The 16,791-nt window shown below is 37.2% G+C and overlaps 1 long non-coding RNA gene across 1 annotated transcript; it reads left to right on the forward strand.

Annotated features, from left to right (window-relative positions):
• Positions 1 to 2,664: 2,664 nt before the first annotated feature.
• Positions 2,665 to 5,022, forward strand: LOC130591988 (uncharacterized). The gene is made up of 3 exons (XR_008969970.1): positions 2,665 to 3,007; positions 3,643 to 3,700; positions 4,951 to 5,022. It is a non-coding gene; the product is annotated as an uncharacterized LOC130591988 (long non-coding RNA).
• Positions 5,023 to 16,791: the final 11,769 nt, after the last annotated feature.

Genomic DNA, 16,791 nt, shown 5'->3' on the forward strand with positions numbered 1-16,791 from the left:
ACAACTCTTATAGGTTTATTTTTATGCTAGATTTTGCTTTCATGACGTCAACCACATTAATATAACGATTAAGAAATGAATGCAAAAGGGGATTTTTGTGAGAGTGACATAGAGAGATGTTCATACGGAAAACCCCAATGAAGGTGGGTAAAAACTGCAGGTGAAAGTAGGTCCACCAATTCACTATATGCAATTGTCACCCGGGATGAATGACAATCAAGACAACTTAACTTCTTTGATCTAAGTACCAAAAAGGGCGATATATAGAATGTAAATAAAGTACTCTAGCTAAATGCTTTATGAAATGTAACTGAGAAATGTGAGCTTTGATATGTGTTTTTCTCTCATGGGATGAATCCTTCCTTTGGATCTTACTCAACAGTCCTCCAAGAATCTCAAAAGTTGCTCCGCATGACTCTAGCTCAATCCCAACTGAATTCCTACTTTAACACCACTTTTTATCACCTTTATTCCCGTTGGCAATTCAGCAAATAACAGTGCTGCTTCACTCCTTATCTTCCGGACAATTAGTTCAGGACCTTTGACTTGGGCAGAACGCCAATGTCATCTACCAAAGGGTCAGCGACCTTGCGTCATTGTGTCAACATCAACCTGAAATTTCAACCATAACAATTTACCCCCAATTGTCGAAGTGGGGAGAATCCAAGGGCCATGAAACCATTGTTAGATAAAAAACTTTATGTATGATAAGGACACTAATAGCAAAGTATCATTATTTCGTTAGACCACTTGTCAATAGATAAAGAAAAATTACCATAACAACCCAATTTTGATAAGGCTAAGCAAAGATAAACCAAAAGTCACTTGGTAAAGATAAAGATCACAAATTAAAGGATATCTTTTATTTCAAAAGTGACTGACATTGCTTCCAATTTATGTTCATCGTCAGACCTGCAAGATTTAGGAACAATGGACGAGGGGGATCCCACTCTTGCTATCCTTTTGGCTGCTGAATACGTTAGTCCACAAACATCTATCCACCAGAGATTACGTTGATTACCTTGACATGAGTAGGGGAGGCAGGCGGATTTAGCTTGGAAGGATTTCGTTCGAAGGACGCCTTTCCCTTGTCGCTAAGGAGATCTTGGAGATTTCCTTTGTTAAGCATAAACGCAGCCTCTCGCCTGAGCGATATGCACTCCTCCGTCTTGTGACCATGGTCATGGTGAAATTGACACCACTTAGTGTCTCTTTTTGCGAAATTGGAGGATCACTATACTTCAACCAACGAACAGGGGCTCCGATCTTTGTTAATGCGTTAACGACACCTTCGACGTCGACGTAGAATCTATAGGATCCAATATCATGGTAGAACGGGTGATCCGCCTTAACCTCAAGTCCTGCATTGTCAATTACATCATTAAAATTATGTACCTGATTAGGACGACTGTAAGGATGATTCCGCCAACTATTCTTCTTATCAGGAACGAAGGCCTTGTGATCGGTCGTGCTCTCCGACGCATGACGAGTAGAGCTGGTGTTGAGGATGGCGTCGACATCCTCCAAACGCATCTAAGCTAATGCTTGTGATTTCACCTCTTCGAATGTGGAACACGGGTACTTCGTCAGACGGTTGTACAACTTCGACCGAAGGATGAGACCTTTCCTAAAACATTCAATAGAAGTCTTAGTGGAAAGATCTTTAATGCTAATCATCTCTTTATTAAATCGATTATAATAATTGCGAACAGATACTCCTGGTCCTTGGACAACGCCATAGAGCGAGGTCGCTCGTCTGCTTATCCAGACTGCGGTTGCCTTCGAATTTATCTTAGAACTTATTGACTAGGGTCGAGAAATTGCTGATGCTCCCTGGCTTAAGGGATCTGAGCCACTTGAGAGCTGGAGAGATCAAAGTACCCTCGAAGGACTTGCACATGCACGCTTCAACGATATGCCATGGGATGGACGCCTGCCACATTCTTTGCTTGTACTGAGTGGGGTCGTTTGATCCGTAATACGGGCAGTGAGGACAGGGAAATTGAGCTTTTTTCGGGAGTGACGTCTTTGAAATCCTCTCAACGAACGGCGACGCTGCATAACCATCAGGGTGCTCGACGATGCTAGGCGTTGGCTCCCCGGGGAGCTGGACATGATCTTAATCAAGCGCCGATTATGCTTCTCGATCGGGATCATCCGCTTTGCCATAGGGTCTCCATCTCCATTTTCGGGAGTCTTATCGAGGTTACCTCCGTCATGATCGTTCAAGCAGACATCATTTGCAAAATCTTCGTCGTATTCTGACTCGGCGTTGTTGGAGTCAGTGAGAGGGTGCATGATTGGAATATCCTTCACACTGACGCGACGAAGGGCTTCAGACGCTTTTGTCGAGGCCAACTCTTCTTGTAGCTTTTGGATTTTTTCTTGCGAGGACGAGAAGTCAGAGGACAATCAATCGTTAGATTTTTTCATTTCATATCTTTGCCTTCATTTGATCATAGAGCTTTTGCATTTCATCAATGCTCATTGCTTCGCCGTTACGATGGAGTTTGGAAAAAAAAGTGATTGATTTAGTTGTAGCCCCACGGTGGGCCCAAATTGTTTATGTTAGATTACGCCTTTACGACATAATCTAGTTAATATGGGACCATGACAACCAGATTAATATTGTAATCCCCCATATTTTTAAGATATTAAATTAAATAGTTTTAATCATTTTTAATTATTAAAGCTATTTAATTTCGGTATTTAAGAGCAGAAGGGTATTTTGGTCATTTTACCAAAATAGTATTTGAGTATTTCCACAAAGAAGTATTTTAGTATTTTCAAGGAAGTATTTTATTAATATTAGTAGGAAGATTATTTTGGAAATTTATCATCAAATGTATTTTGGCAATTTGATGAGTAAGGGCATTTTGGTCTTTTACCCAAATTGAGTACCACTATAAAAAGGGGGAAAACCTAAAATTTCCCATCTTTTTCACTAGCCACTTTCTTCAAAAAGGAGTAAGAAGTTCCTTTTTCTCTCAAACTTGTTCATCTTCAAGTAAGTTCTTTAAGAAATTTCTTCAATAATTCTAGCTTCTAATCTAGTTTTGTTTTTGAAAAATTGTAGGAAGATCTTGCAAGTACCAAAGGAAATTAGAAAGGTTATTTTTCTGAATTTTATTTTCTTCCTCTTTATTTTCGGACTCCTCCTCCCCCTTGCGTTTTCCGGCCACCTTGTGGCGGTGGGGTTTGGCTGGGCACCGGCGAGTGTGGCGTGGCCACTGCCGTGCCAGTGTAGCAGCAGTAGCTGGGCACGACGAGTGCCACCTGCCGCTGCCGCGCCGGTGGCGGTACAGGTGGTGCTCGTGGTGGCGCCGGCGAGTGTTAAGTTTTGGCTTTGGTGGTTTTCGAACCACTTGTAAAAAAAAAAAAAAAAAAAAAATCTGTTATTATTATTAATTAATTTACAGCAGTAATTTATTAAGAAAATAGTAGTTTTTATGAAGTTTTAAGTATTAGTTTGTAGTGGGTTTTGCCTACTAGTAAAGGTTTTCAAGTTATGACTTTAAAAATAGTTTTTAAAGCATTTGTGAGAAAAATCAGCTTTATTATATATTTAAAATGCTGATTTTATTATTAGTAGCTTTGAATTGTTGTTTGAAGTACTAATTGATAGTACTTTATTGTTGGTAGGTTTCAAGAATAATTAAAGCCAGTCAAACTTTTGACTGTTGATTTTTGTGTAATCAAGGTACATACACTTTGACCTTGACTTTAGTAGTTTCAAAGGATATATATATTTATTGAGCATGAGGAGTAAGGAGAGGCTTATGCCTTGAAATTGTTTGAGTATATGTTGAGAACTTAGAAAGGAGATTAGGAATGGAATTTTGAGTTATTCCTATATTTGAAAAGCATCATGTTATGATGTAATTGCTTTTGAGCATGATTAAAGTTATTAAAGTTATCTTGAAGCTTAGAGGCTTGCCTAGAATATTTATTGAGCATGGTCTCATTGAGGTTATATATTTATTGAGCATGGTCTCATTAGAAGTTATATATATTATTGAGCAGGTCTCAAGAAGTTATAATTATTGAGCAAGGTCTCATAGTTATATATTATTTGAGCAAGGTCTCACAAGTTATCAAGTTATTGAGCAAGGTCTCATAAGTTAAAGTTATTGAGCAAGGTCTCACAAGTAGTTTAATCATTGAGCAAGGACTCAATTGATTGGATCATGGATCCTTAAGAAAGTAAGAAAAAGGACTCATGGAGTCATTAAAGTAATAAGATGAGCAAGGTCTCAAAGAATTTAGAATTGAGTTAATTATGGTGTTTGTTGCATTCACTTGTTAAAGAAAGATAAGAAATTAATTTATTTGCTAGATGTATTATTGTGATTGTGTCTCACATAATGGGCTTTGGCAATAAAACTCTTGGGATGGATCCCCCATGAGTATTGAACATAAGGGGGGAGTTAGTGTGAAACTATACTCCTGCATATAGCTTAGCATGACGATGTTAATGCTTTTATTTTATCAAGCAAGTTTATGGAATTCCAATTTCAAGATCTTTGAGTGGACTAGGTGTCACTCGTATTCTTTATCTCTGAGATGTTGAGTCTAGAGGCTCACTCTCACCCTCGTTCATTACTAACAAGCTTAAATTTCTCGAGTCAAGTTATTTAAAGTTCATGGAACTTTAGTAAGAGGTGTGGGATCTCTTACACAAGAAATAGTAGCCCGTATGACTCCAAGAGGAGGACGGTGCCCGTTCATTGCCAAATAATAATAAAAGAAAGTATTTAGTAAGTTCAGTTATATGCTTGTCGCATGTAGAGTCGTAAGAAGAGCAAGCCGAAGTGATTGAGGATTGCTGCATTATTATTCGCATTAGTTAGTTGTGTTATGTACTCAGCGTTGCTGATGTATGTGTTTCTTTGTTTTCTTTTGGTTGTTGTTTTTCCTCAACAACCCTGTGATGATCCATTTGGCGAGCAGAGTTTAGAGAAGAAGTTGCAGGTAAAAGTTCTTGATGTGCATGGAAATCATAAGCATCCGGATGGGAGTTTTAGTCAACGAGTACTTTTTATTTAGTTAATATCTTAATTTTATATTTGACTTTACTTGACCAATGGGGTCAAGGTTTGACTTTTGAAATGGGACTAGTATGGGATAGTCTCGGAGTTTGTAATTCATTTACATACTTTCTTATTTCGTTGTATTAAAGTATTTTCAGTTTATTTTAAAAGACTTCCGCTGTATTATCTGATTAGCCTTACGTATTATCATGCGTGGCATAACAACTCCCGCAATTTCTCCTAGTTTATAAAAGGAGGAGTCGTGGGGGTGTTACAAAGTGGTTACCAGAGCTCCAAGGTTTATATTACCTTATTTTACAAAAGTTTTCGAACTTAAAAGTATTTCAAAGTCGAATTGCAAAAAGGGAAGGGAATTGCATATGCATATGTACATTGCGTCGCATTAGTCACTAAGTCTTTATGTGTCTTAGAGCATATGTACATTGCGTCGCATTAGCACTAAGTCTTTATGTGTCTTAGATTAGTAAGTGCTCTAAGTTCTAGTAGCACTTTTGATGTGTTTTATGTGACTAAGTGTTTGATTGCAACGTGGTTAGCATTTTCTACTTGCATGGAGTCCAGTTTGGACTTAAAGGTGTAGTATGACTACGAAAAAGTGCTAGTTTTGCTTTAATCTACTACTCTAGTAAGAGAGTTAGTATAAAAGTTCCTTAGAAAGGAGATTGCGAATTAAATGTCAGCGTGGCATTTGCTTAGTATTTTTGACCTATATTGAGGGTCAATAAGCGATTTTTGAGTCAAATTTTTTTTTCTTTGGCAGATCAATGGCCGATAGAAACGCTAGAATTGATGCTCAGCTGAGGAATTTAGTCCGAGTGACTACGAATTTAGCTAGAAGAGGTCCTTCGAAGAAGAAGTCTGTTGATTGGTTTAAGAGGGTTAGTGATAGTAAACCGCCTTCTTATGATGGGAAGGGTGATCCTGTTAAGCTTGAGAACTGGGTTAGGGATTTGAGAAGCTATTCGATGCTATCCAATGTCCAGATAATAGGAAAGTAGCTATAGCTGCATATTACCTTAAGGAGGAAGCTGACTTTTGGTGGTCGCAGCATAAGGAGACGTTAATGGCAAGGCCTGACTTTGATTGGAAGGCTTTCGGAGTAGCTATGAAGGAGAAATTTTATCCCAATTTCTTGAGGAGGCAAAAGGCCACTGAGTTTGATGAGTTGAAGCAAGGTGACATGACTGTGGAGCAGTACTATGAGAAGTTTGTAGGATTGATGAAGTTTGCTCCCAGAGTTAGTACCTACTGAGGAAAGAAAGGCAATTAGGTTCGAGACTGGACTTAGTCTTGAGGTGAAGCTTGGGCTAGGAGGTTCAACTTTCAGGACCTTAGAGGAAGTGTATGATAGAGCTGCTCATTTAGGTTCCTATTTGAAACAAGCTGGAGTGGAGAGCTCGAACAATAAGAGGAAGGAGAATCCTAGTCAAATTTCCAGAGGAACGACAAGAAGTTCAAGCCTCAAAATAACTTTCACCAAGGAGGACAATCAGTGGCCAAAGGAATGGAGGCCAGTTCAACCACAAAAGGGTGGAAATGGTTCTAATAAGGAAAGAAAGAGACGAACGCGTGTATTTCTGCAAGAGGTGCCCTACAATCATCCTGGAAAGGATTGTGAAGGAAAGCTGGTGGAGTGTAACTACTGCCACAAATTGGGTCACCGAGAGTATGAGTGCTTCTCCAAGAACCTGAGTTGAAGACGACAAGGGCAAGAGCGGAAACCAATTTGGTCAGGGTAATCGAAACCAGTCAGGAGGCAACAACTATCAAGGTGGGAACAGGCAAAATGGGAACAACAAGACCGTTTTGAGTGGAGCTGGCCTAGTGTGCCTGCAGTGCAAGGTTGAATGTCATAAGTGCTAGAGAAGCTGAGACGTCAAGGACGTAGTTACGGGTAATGTTTCTATTAATTCCACTTTTGTTAAAGCTTTATTTGATTCAGGAGCCGAGCGTTCATTTGTGTCAAAATTAGTTGTTTCAAAATATGGCTTAGAAAACCCTAAGGATGTTGAGATTCCTATTATGTTACCATCTGGGGAAGTAGTAACTTGCTCAAGAGTATATGAAACGTCCTTGTGAGAATTGGGGATGTAGACTTTGAAACCAACCTCATAGATTTCCATTGGAAGACTTGGAGATTATTTTAGGAATGGATTGGCTTAAGGAGTATAAAGCCGAGATTCTTTGTGGAGAACAAAAAGTGAGATTGAGGAATAAGAATGGGAAAAAGGTGACTTTCAAGACTAAACCACAAGAAGGTAGAATTAAGATCATTTCAGCCTTAAGTTTGGTGAAGCAAGTGCAGAAGGGAGCTCCGTTATTCTTGTGTAGTGTGCAGAGGTTGGAAGAAGAGAAGCTTAAGATAGAGACATGTGAAGTGGTGAATGAGTTTCCAGACGTATTTCCGGAAGATATACCGGGAATGCCACCTCAGAGGGAGTTAGAATTCACCATAGACTTAGTTCCTGGAACTGCCCCTATATCAAAAGCACCCTATAGAATGGCTCCAGCAGAGATGAAGGAGCTCAATAAGCAACTAGAGGAATTACTCGAGAAAGGGTACATTAGACCTAGTTATTCCCCATGGGGAGCGCCTGTTTTATTCGTAAAGAAGAAGGATGGAAGCTTGAGGCTATGTATCGATTATAGAGATCTCAATAAGGTGACTATTAAGAATAAGTATCCGTTACCGAGGATTGACGACCTATTCGATCAATTAAGAGGAGCTGGAATATTTTCAAAGATAGACTTGAGGTCAGGGTATCACCAATGCAGATTGGGAGAAGGACATACCAAAGACTGCCTTTAGGACGAGGTATGGTCACTATGAGTTCACCGTGATGCCATTTGGTTTAACCAATGCACCAGCGATGTTTATGGACCTCATGAATAGAGTGTTTCGAGAGTATTTGGACAAATTTGTAGTCGTATTCATCGATGATATCCTTATCTACTCGAAGAACAAGGAGGAGCATGAAGAGCACTTGAGGTCAGTATTGTCTACACTTAGGGAGAATCAGCTTTACGCAAAGTTCTCGAAGTGAATTTTGGATGGAAGAAGTGGCATTTCTTGGCCACATTGTGTCAAAGAAGGGAATTTCCGTAGATCCGTCGAAGATAACCGCAGTGAGCGAATGGCCTAAACCTAGGAATGTTACTGATATAAGGAGTTTCTTGGGTCTAGCTGGCTACTATAGACGTTTTGTGAAGGACTTTTCGAGGGTAGCTAAACCAATGACTAGTCTTATGAAGAAGGATACGAAGTTCATATGGACCGAGGAGTGTGAGAAAGCCTTTAAGAAGCTTAAGGAGTTGTTGACTACAGCTCCAATTTGACGTTCCAGAGGAAAATGCTGAGTTGGAGGTATATAGTGACGCTTCGAAAAATGGTTTAGGGTGTGTGTTGATGCAAAATCGAAAGGTTATAGCCTACGCTTCTAGGCAATTGAAACCGTACGAAGTGAATTACCCAACCCATGATCTAGAATTAGCCGCAATAGTGTTTGCTTTGAAGATTTGGCGACACTACTTATATGGAGTGAAGGTGAAGTTGTATACAGATCACAAGAGTCTGAAGTATTTGTATACTCAGAAAGATTTGAATATGAGCAGAGAAGATGGTTAGAGTTGGTGAATGACTATGACATTGAGATCTTATACCATGAAGGAAAGGCAAACGTCGTTGCCGACGCGTTAAGTCGTAAGTCTAGCCATAGTTTAAGTACTTTGGTACTTCCAGAGAAGTTGTGTGACGAGTTTAGGAAGCTCAACATTGAAGTTGTTGGAAGTAGTGGAGTGGAAGCATGCTTAAATGCCATTTCAATCCAGTCAGAATTGAATGAAGAAATTTTAAAGGCTCAAGAAGGGAATGAGGAAATGGAGAAGATAAAGAAGCTGATCGAGGAGAAAAAGACAAAGGAGTTTAGTATCCATGATGATGGAAGTGTCCGATTCAATGGAAGATGGTGCATACCGTCAAGTTGCACCGAGTTGAAAGAAAAAGTGATGAAAGAAGGGCACAACACAACTTATTCTATCCACCCTGGAGGGGATAAATTATATAAGGACTTGAAGCTAATGTTCTGGTGGAACAATATGAAAAGAGAAGTAGCTGAATTTGTTGCTAGGTGTTTGACTTGTCAGAAGGTGAAGAGCGAACACAAGAGACCTCAAGGGACGATTCAACCGTTACCAGTGCCTGAGTGGAAATGGGATGACATAGCAATGGATTTCGTTGTAGGTCTTCCTAAGACAGCGAAAGGTTCACCAAAGTGTGGGTGATGTAGATAGACTAACTAAGGTAGCAAAATTTGTTCCAATGAAGGACAATTGGTCGATGGAACAGTGTGGTAAAGTATATGTGGACCAAGTGGTGAGGCATCATGGAGTTCCTTCCACTATTGTGTCTGATAGAGATTCAAGATTCTTATCTCATTTTTGGGAGCATTACAGAAAGCTTTTGGGACCGATGTGCTTAAGAGTACAGCTTTTCATCCAGCAACTGATGGTCAATCGGAAAGAACCATTCAGACTCTCGAGGATATGTTGAGGGCGTGTGCCTTAGATTACCCTAAGACTTGGGATGAGATGTTGGCTTTAATAGAATTCTCATACAATAATAGTTACAATTCTAGCATTAAGATAGCTCCTTTCGAAGCCTTATACGGTCGGAAACGTCGCAGTCCATTGTGCTGAAACGATATTAGCGAGACGGTTACTTTGGGACCGCAAATGATTGAAGATACCGTAAATCAAGTAGATATATTCGTGAGAAGATGAGGGCGGCCCAGGATCGTCAAAAGGCCTATGCAGATCAGAATAGAAGAGATAGCGAATATCAAGTAGGCGAGAAAGTCTTACTGAAGGTGTCACCTATGAAAGGGGTGATGCGTTTTGGGCAAAAAGGAAAGCTTAGCCCGAAGTTTATAGGTCCGTATGACATCATTGAAAGAATTGGAAGATTGGCTTATCGTTTAGATTTGCCAAATAACTTGGGAAAGGTGCATAATGTGTTCCATGTATCCCAACTAAAGAGATATGTGCCCGATAAGTCTCACGTATTAGATCCCGAGATTATAGAAGTGGATGAGACGCTTTCTTTTGAAGAGAGACCAGTAAAGATCTTGGACTCTAAGGTGAGGAGTACAAGAAATAAAGATATAAAGATACTCAAGGTTTTGTGGTCTAACCAGCGTACCGAAGAGGCTACCTGGGAGGCTGAAGACGAGATGAGAAAGAAGTATCCTGAGCTCTTCGACTAGGTGAGTTGAGTTCCGGGACGTAACTCCTTTAAGGGGGTAGAGTGCGTGCGCGCATTTTGCTAGAAATTAGTAAGAATTTGTTGCATTTGTGCACTATTTTTAGAGTTTTCAAGGAAAACTTTTCAAACAAAGTAAGCATTTCATAGTTTGAAATTCAAGGCAAAAGTTTTATTAAGTAGCGTATTATTTGGCTACTTGTTTTATTCAGTAGCGTATTATTTGGCTACTTGTTTTACTAAGTAGCGTACTATTTGGCTACTTGTTTTACTTAGTAGCGTATTATTTGGCTACTTCTTAAGAAACAATTATATTATGGCGTAATGCTAATAAAATTTCCAAGTTAAAAAGTTTAATAAGAGAGGAGGTTTTGTTTAAGTTTCGGGACGAAACTTCTTTTAAGGGGGGTAGACTGTAATCCCCCATATTTTTAAGATATTAATTAAATAGTTTTAATCATTTTTAATTATTAAAGCTATTTAATTTCGGTATTTAAGAGCAGAAGGGTATTTTGGTCATTTTACCAAAAGTATTTGAGTATTTCCACAAAGAAGTATTTTAGTATTTTAGGAAGTATTTTATTAATATTAGTAGGAAGATTATTTTGGAAATTTATCATCAAATGTATTTTGGCAATTTGATGAGTAAGGGCATTTTGGTCTTTTACCCAAATTGAGTACCACTATAAAAAGGGGGAAAACCTAAAATTTCCCATCTTTTTCACTAGCCACTTTCTTCAAAAAGGAGTAAGAAGTTCCTTTTCTCTCAAACTTGTTCTCTCAAGTAAGTTTTTAAGAATTTCTTCAATAATTCTAGCTTCTAATCTAGTTTTGTTTTTGAAAATTGTAGGAAGATCTTGCAAGTACCAAAGGAAATAGAAAGGTTATTTTTTCTGAATTTTATTTTCTTCCTCTTTATTTTCGGACTCTCCTCCCCCTTGCGTTTTCCGGCCACCTTGTGGCGGTGGGGTTGGCTGGGCACCGGCGAGTGTGCGTGGCCACTGCGTGCCAGTGTAGCAGCAGTAGCTGGGCACGAGAGTGCCACTGCCGCTGCACGTGCGCGGTGCGGTCAGGTGGTGCTCGTGGTGGCGCCGGCGAGTGTTAAGTTTTGGCTTTGTGGTTTTCGAACCACTTGTAAAAAAAAAAAAAAAAAATTCTGTTATTATTATTAATTAATTTACAGCAGTAATTATTAAGAAAATAGTAGTTTTTATGAAGTTTTAAGTATTAGTTTGTAGTGGGTTTTGCCTACTAGTAAAGGTTTTCAAGTTATGACTTTAAAAATAGTTTTTAAAGCATTTGTGAGAAAAATCAGCTTTATTAGTATATTTAAAATGCTGATTTTATTATTAAGTAGCTTTGAATTGTTGTTGGAAAGTACTAATTGATAGTACTTTATTGTTGGTAGGTTTCAAGAATAATTAAAGCCAGTCAAACTTTTGACTGTTGATTTTTGTGAATCAAGGTACATACACTTTGACCTTGACTTTAGTAGTTTCAAAGGATATTATATTATTATTGAGCATGAGGAGTAAGGAGAGGCTTATGCCTTGAAATTGTTTGAGTATATGTTGAGAACTTAGAAAGGAGATTAGGAATGGAACTTTTGAGTTATTCCTATATTTGAAAAGCATTGTTATTGATGTTATTGCTTTTGAGCATGATTAAAGTTATTAAAGTTATTCTTGAAGCTTAGGGCTTGCCTGAGAATATTTTATTGAGCATGGTCTCATTGAGGTTATATATTTTATGAGCATGGTCTCATTAGAAGTTATATATATTATTGAGCAAGGTCTCACAAGTTATCAAGTTATTGAGCAAGGTCTCATAAGTTATATATATTATTGAGCAAGGTCTCACAAGTTATCAAGTTATTGAGCAAGGTCTCATAAGTTAAAGTTATTGAGCAAGGTCTCACAAGTAGTTTAATCATTGAGCAAGGACTCAATTGATTGGATCATGGATCCTTAAGAAAGTAAGAAAAAGGACTCATGGAGTCATTAAAGTAATAAGATGAGCAAGGTCTCAAAGAATTTAGAATTGAGTTAATTATGGTGTTTGTTGCATTCACTTGTTAAAGAAAGATAAGAAATTAATTTATTTGCTAGATGTATTATTGTGATGTGTCTCACATAATGGGCTTTGGCAATAAAACTCTTGGGATGGATCCCCATGAGTATTGAACATAAGGGGGAGTTAGTGTGAAACTATACTCCTGCATATAGCTTAGCATGACGATGTTAATGCTTTTATTTTATCAAGCAAGTTTATGGAATTCCAATTATCAAGATCTTTGAGTGGACTAGGTGTCACTCGTATTCTTTATCTCTGAGATGTTGAGTCTAGAGGCTCACTCTCACCCTCGTTCATTACTAACAAGCTTAAAATTCTCGAGTCAAGTTATTTAAAGTTCATGGAACTTTAGTAAGAGGTGTGGGATCTCTTACACAAGAAAGTAGTACCCGTATGATCCAGAGGAGGACGGTGCCCGTTCATTGCCAAATAATAATAAAGAAAAGTATTTAGTAAGTTAGTTATATGCTTGTCGCATGTAGAGTCGTAAGAAGAGCAAGCCGAAGTGATTGAGGATTGCATGCATTATTATTCGCATTAGTTAGTTGTGTTATGTACTCAGCGTTGCTGATGTATGTGTTTCTTTGTTTCTTTTGGTTGTTGTTTTTCCTCAACAACCCTGTGATGATCCATTTGGTGAGCAGAGTTTAGAGAAGAAGTTGCAGGTACAAGTTCTTGATGTGCATGGAAATCATAAGCATCCGGATGGGAGTTTTAGTGCACGAGTACTTTATTATTTAAGTTATCTTGAATTTTATATTTGACTTTACTTGACCAATGGGGTCAAGGTTTGACTTTTGAATATGGGACTAGTATGGGATAGTCTCGGAGTTTGTAATTCATTTACATACTTTCTTATTTCATTGTATTAAAGTATTTCAGTTTATTTTAAAAGACTTCCGCTGTATTATCTGATTAGCCTTACGTATTATCATGCGTGGCATAACAACTCCCGCAATTTCTCCTAGTTTATAAAAGGAGGAGTCGTGGGGGTGTTACAAATATAACGATTAACAAATGAATGCAAAAGGAGATTTTCAGGGGAGTGATACAGAGAGAGATGTTGACGCTGAAAACCCCAATGAAGGTGGGTATAAACTGCGGTTGGAATCGAGTCTACCAATCCACTATATGCAATTGTCACTCAGGATAAATGACAATCAATACAACTTAACTTCTTTGAGTACTAAAAAGAGGCGCAATATAGAATGTAAACTAGTGAGTGTCCCGGGAGATGCTCCGGAATGTTTCTTTTTGTAATTTTTTGTCTTGTGAGGAAAAAATTGACGTCATAATTTGAAGAATACAAGAAATTGGAGTAAGAGTTTATGTCTACAATGTCTACTATCATTACCATTAATGTGTTAGGTATCCAACTACTTGTGTAGTCTTTTAATGAGATATAATTACAAGACCTTATTATATTTTATTTTGAAATATTAAACAATGATGTTATGTTGGATCAATGGTTAAGCTTTCACTTTATGTTTCAAAGGTTACGTGTTCGATACTTTCTAACCACACAACATATTTTTTTAGTTGAGGGGTTTGACATGAAAATAGAGTATTTGCATTAGAACCTTAGAGGAGAGTGCCACATGGCACATAGACATTCTTATGAATGCCTTTTAATATATTAGTATAATAAAGTACTCTCGATGCTTTATGAAATGTAACTGAAAAGTGTGAGCTTTGATATGTGTTTCTCTCTCCGTGGATGAATCCTTTCTTTGTGTCTTCTGCTGCTTAAATATTCCTTGCACAGTCAAGGATCTTCCTCAACGGTCCCCAATAATCTCGTAAGTTGCTCTGCGTGACACTAGCTCATTCCCAACTGAATTCCTACTTTGACACCACTCTTTCTCACCTTTATTCTCGTTGGCAATTCAGCAAATAACAGCGATGCTTCACTCCTTATCTTCCGGACAATTAGTTTAGGATATGTGACTTGGTTAGAACGCTAATGCCATCTACCAAAGCGTCGGCGGCCTTGCGTCATTGTGTCAGCGTCAACCTGAAACTTCAGCCATAACAGTTTATCAACTAAACTTGTAGGTTAAATTTATTCGGAGTAATGGGGAATGATATGGAAAACTGGACCTAATCATAAAGAGTTTTTAATAAGGTTTGAGTCCATCACCTTGAAGTCATATAACCAAACATTAGCATATATCAAGTCTTATTACTTTATTCTATATATGTTATGCTATAATCCAAGGTGCCTCATGTAACCCTCTATATTAGGGAAACAAAAGTAATATTGTATTATGATAGTATCATTTGTTTTGTTTCAATATTGCAAACTTTGATTTTTGTATTATTCTTATTTTTCTATGATTGAATTCTTTTTGTTATTATTATAGAGGGAAAATTTTAAAGAACTATCTTTCCTAAGTATTCTTTTCCAAAAAAACAATCTTTAATTTTTTTTTAAACTATCTTTTGCAACAAATTGCTTTCAAAATATTACAAGATGATGACGCCGTTAAGTTTGGCCGTTTTTCATCATCAACTTGCAAGTGATAGTCATTAGTCACTAAACCTTTTAATCTTCTCCACACCATCTGTGACGTTACTCCCATGACTTTTCTCCAGTTGGTTCGTTGGATCAATAGACAAATCCCTCCTATTTGAGCGTCAAATAGTTTTGAAGAAGATTGCTTGATTATTACACGTTAGTCAATGGCGGAATTAAACATTCAAACTTAACGAAAATCGTTATCTAGTACTCCTCCGTCCCACAAAGATATGAGCACTTGTTGCGACACGTGTTTTAAGGTAATAAGTTGTAGTGTAATTATCAAATGTTATTTTATTTACAAAGTAGATGTGATAAGAGTTAATAGTGTGGTATTTTTTATTAAAAGAGGGAGAAAGTTGAGTAACTTTTTATTGATAAAAGGTATAGTGTGTGCCAAAGTGGAGCATAAAAGATATAATATACCAAGTAGTACTTGGTCTAGTAGTAAGGAGAACACCCTTCCAACCTCAAGGTTGGGGGTTCGATCCCACCAAAGGCACTTTGAGGGTAGGGTTCCCCTTCCCCCTTACTCTCAAGTGTGTGGCATATTAAGACTCGAGCGGGGTCGGGCCACTTCTTCTTACAAAAAAATATATACTTCGTATATATTAATAGTGGGACCATGTGAAAAAGGAAAGTGTTCAAACTAATTTCGGACAAACAGAAAACGAAAGTATTCAAACTATTACGGGACGGATGAAATAGTATTTTGAAAAAAAATTGTTTAAAAAGATTTTTTTTTTTTGAAAAAAATTAAAAGATAGTTTCCTGAAATTTTTCCTGATATATAAAAAAATATTTGTCATAATTTACCTTATAAAGTTGTTTTTCCTGAGATCAAGAGAAGTTTATGGACAGAACAACAATGGAATAGAAGGAAGTAAAATTAAGGAAATAGGAGTGGAGAGAAAACAAAAAGTGCTAATTTGGGATTTTCTGTCTAATAACCGGATCCAAGCAATTGGTACCTTTATGCAACCAAATAAATGTATAAAAAATGAAAAACGGATTGTGTAAGGTAGACAAATTTTTCTATAAAAGACAAATATAAGTTTATAAGATAATATTAAATGTATTTTTATGTGTATCTTCAAATAATGAATTTTCTTATAATTTCTTTAAAAGATAAGGGTATGTATGGTTTAACACCGCCTCAATGTAGTTTTTTTATTGGGAAAGATATTGATTCAAAGACCAATCCCTGCTAGGCTACTAACCTACTAGTCTACAAAGCACACTAGCTCAGAGGTTAGATACAAGGCTAAATAATCCGAAGTAAATGTCCAACATATTGTTAGGATGAGGATTCGAACCCCGGGAATATCCTGTAATTCGAGATGATACTCCATTGAGCTAACACCTTTCCTTACAACACTTCAATGTAATTTATAAAGAGGTGGATAAATTTTTTTGGAGGGAGAATGAGTATACATATATGATATATATATATATATATATATATATATATATATATATATAATATATATATTATATATATATATATATATGTATGTATGTATGTGTAAAAAAACTTTTATCATACAATGAGTGTTCCGTGACTATGTGAGCATGACACATCGAAAACAATTTTTTTTCTCATTACCCATTTGAAACCTCCAAATCTACAATAAATAATAAATGTACTCACATTCATATTAGCTTACTTTATACTACTTCACATTTATATTAGCTTACTTTATACTTTTATTTTAGAGTTTTTCGTTAGTTGTGTTGTTCTACTCCCTCTGTTTCAAATTATAAGGCATGTTAGCAAAAAAAAAATGTTTTAAAATATAAGGCATTGTACATTACCAATGTAAATTAAATGCAACTTTATAATACTATCAAGATAAAATTATACTCATGGGTTATTTTCTATTATCAATACA

The sequence above is a fragment of the Beta vulgaris genome, chromosome 6, assembly GCF_026745355.1.
Source record: "Beta vulgaris subsp. vulgaris cultivar EL10 chromosome 6, EL10.2, whole genome shotgun sequence".
Classification (NCBI taxonomy): Eukaryota; Viridiplantae; Streptophyta; class Magnoliopsida; order Caryophyllales; family Amaranthaceae; genus Beta; species Beta vulgaris.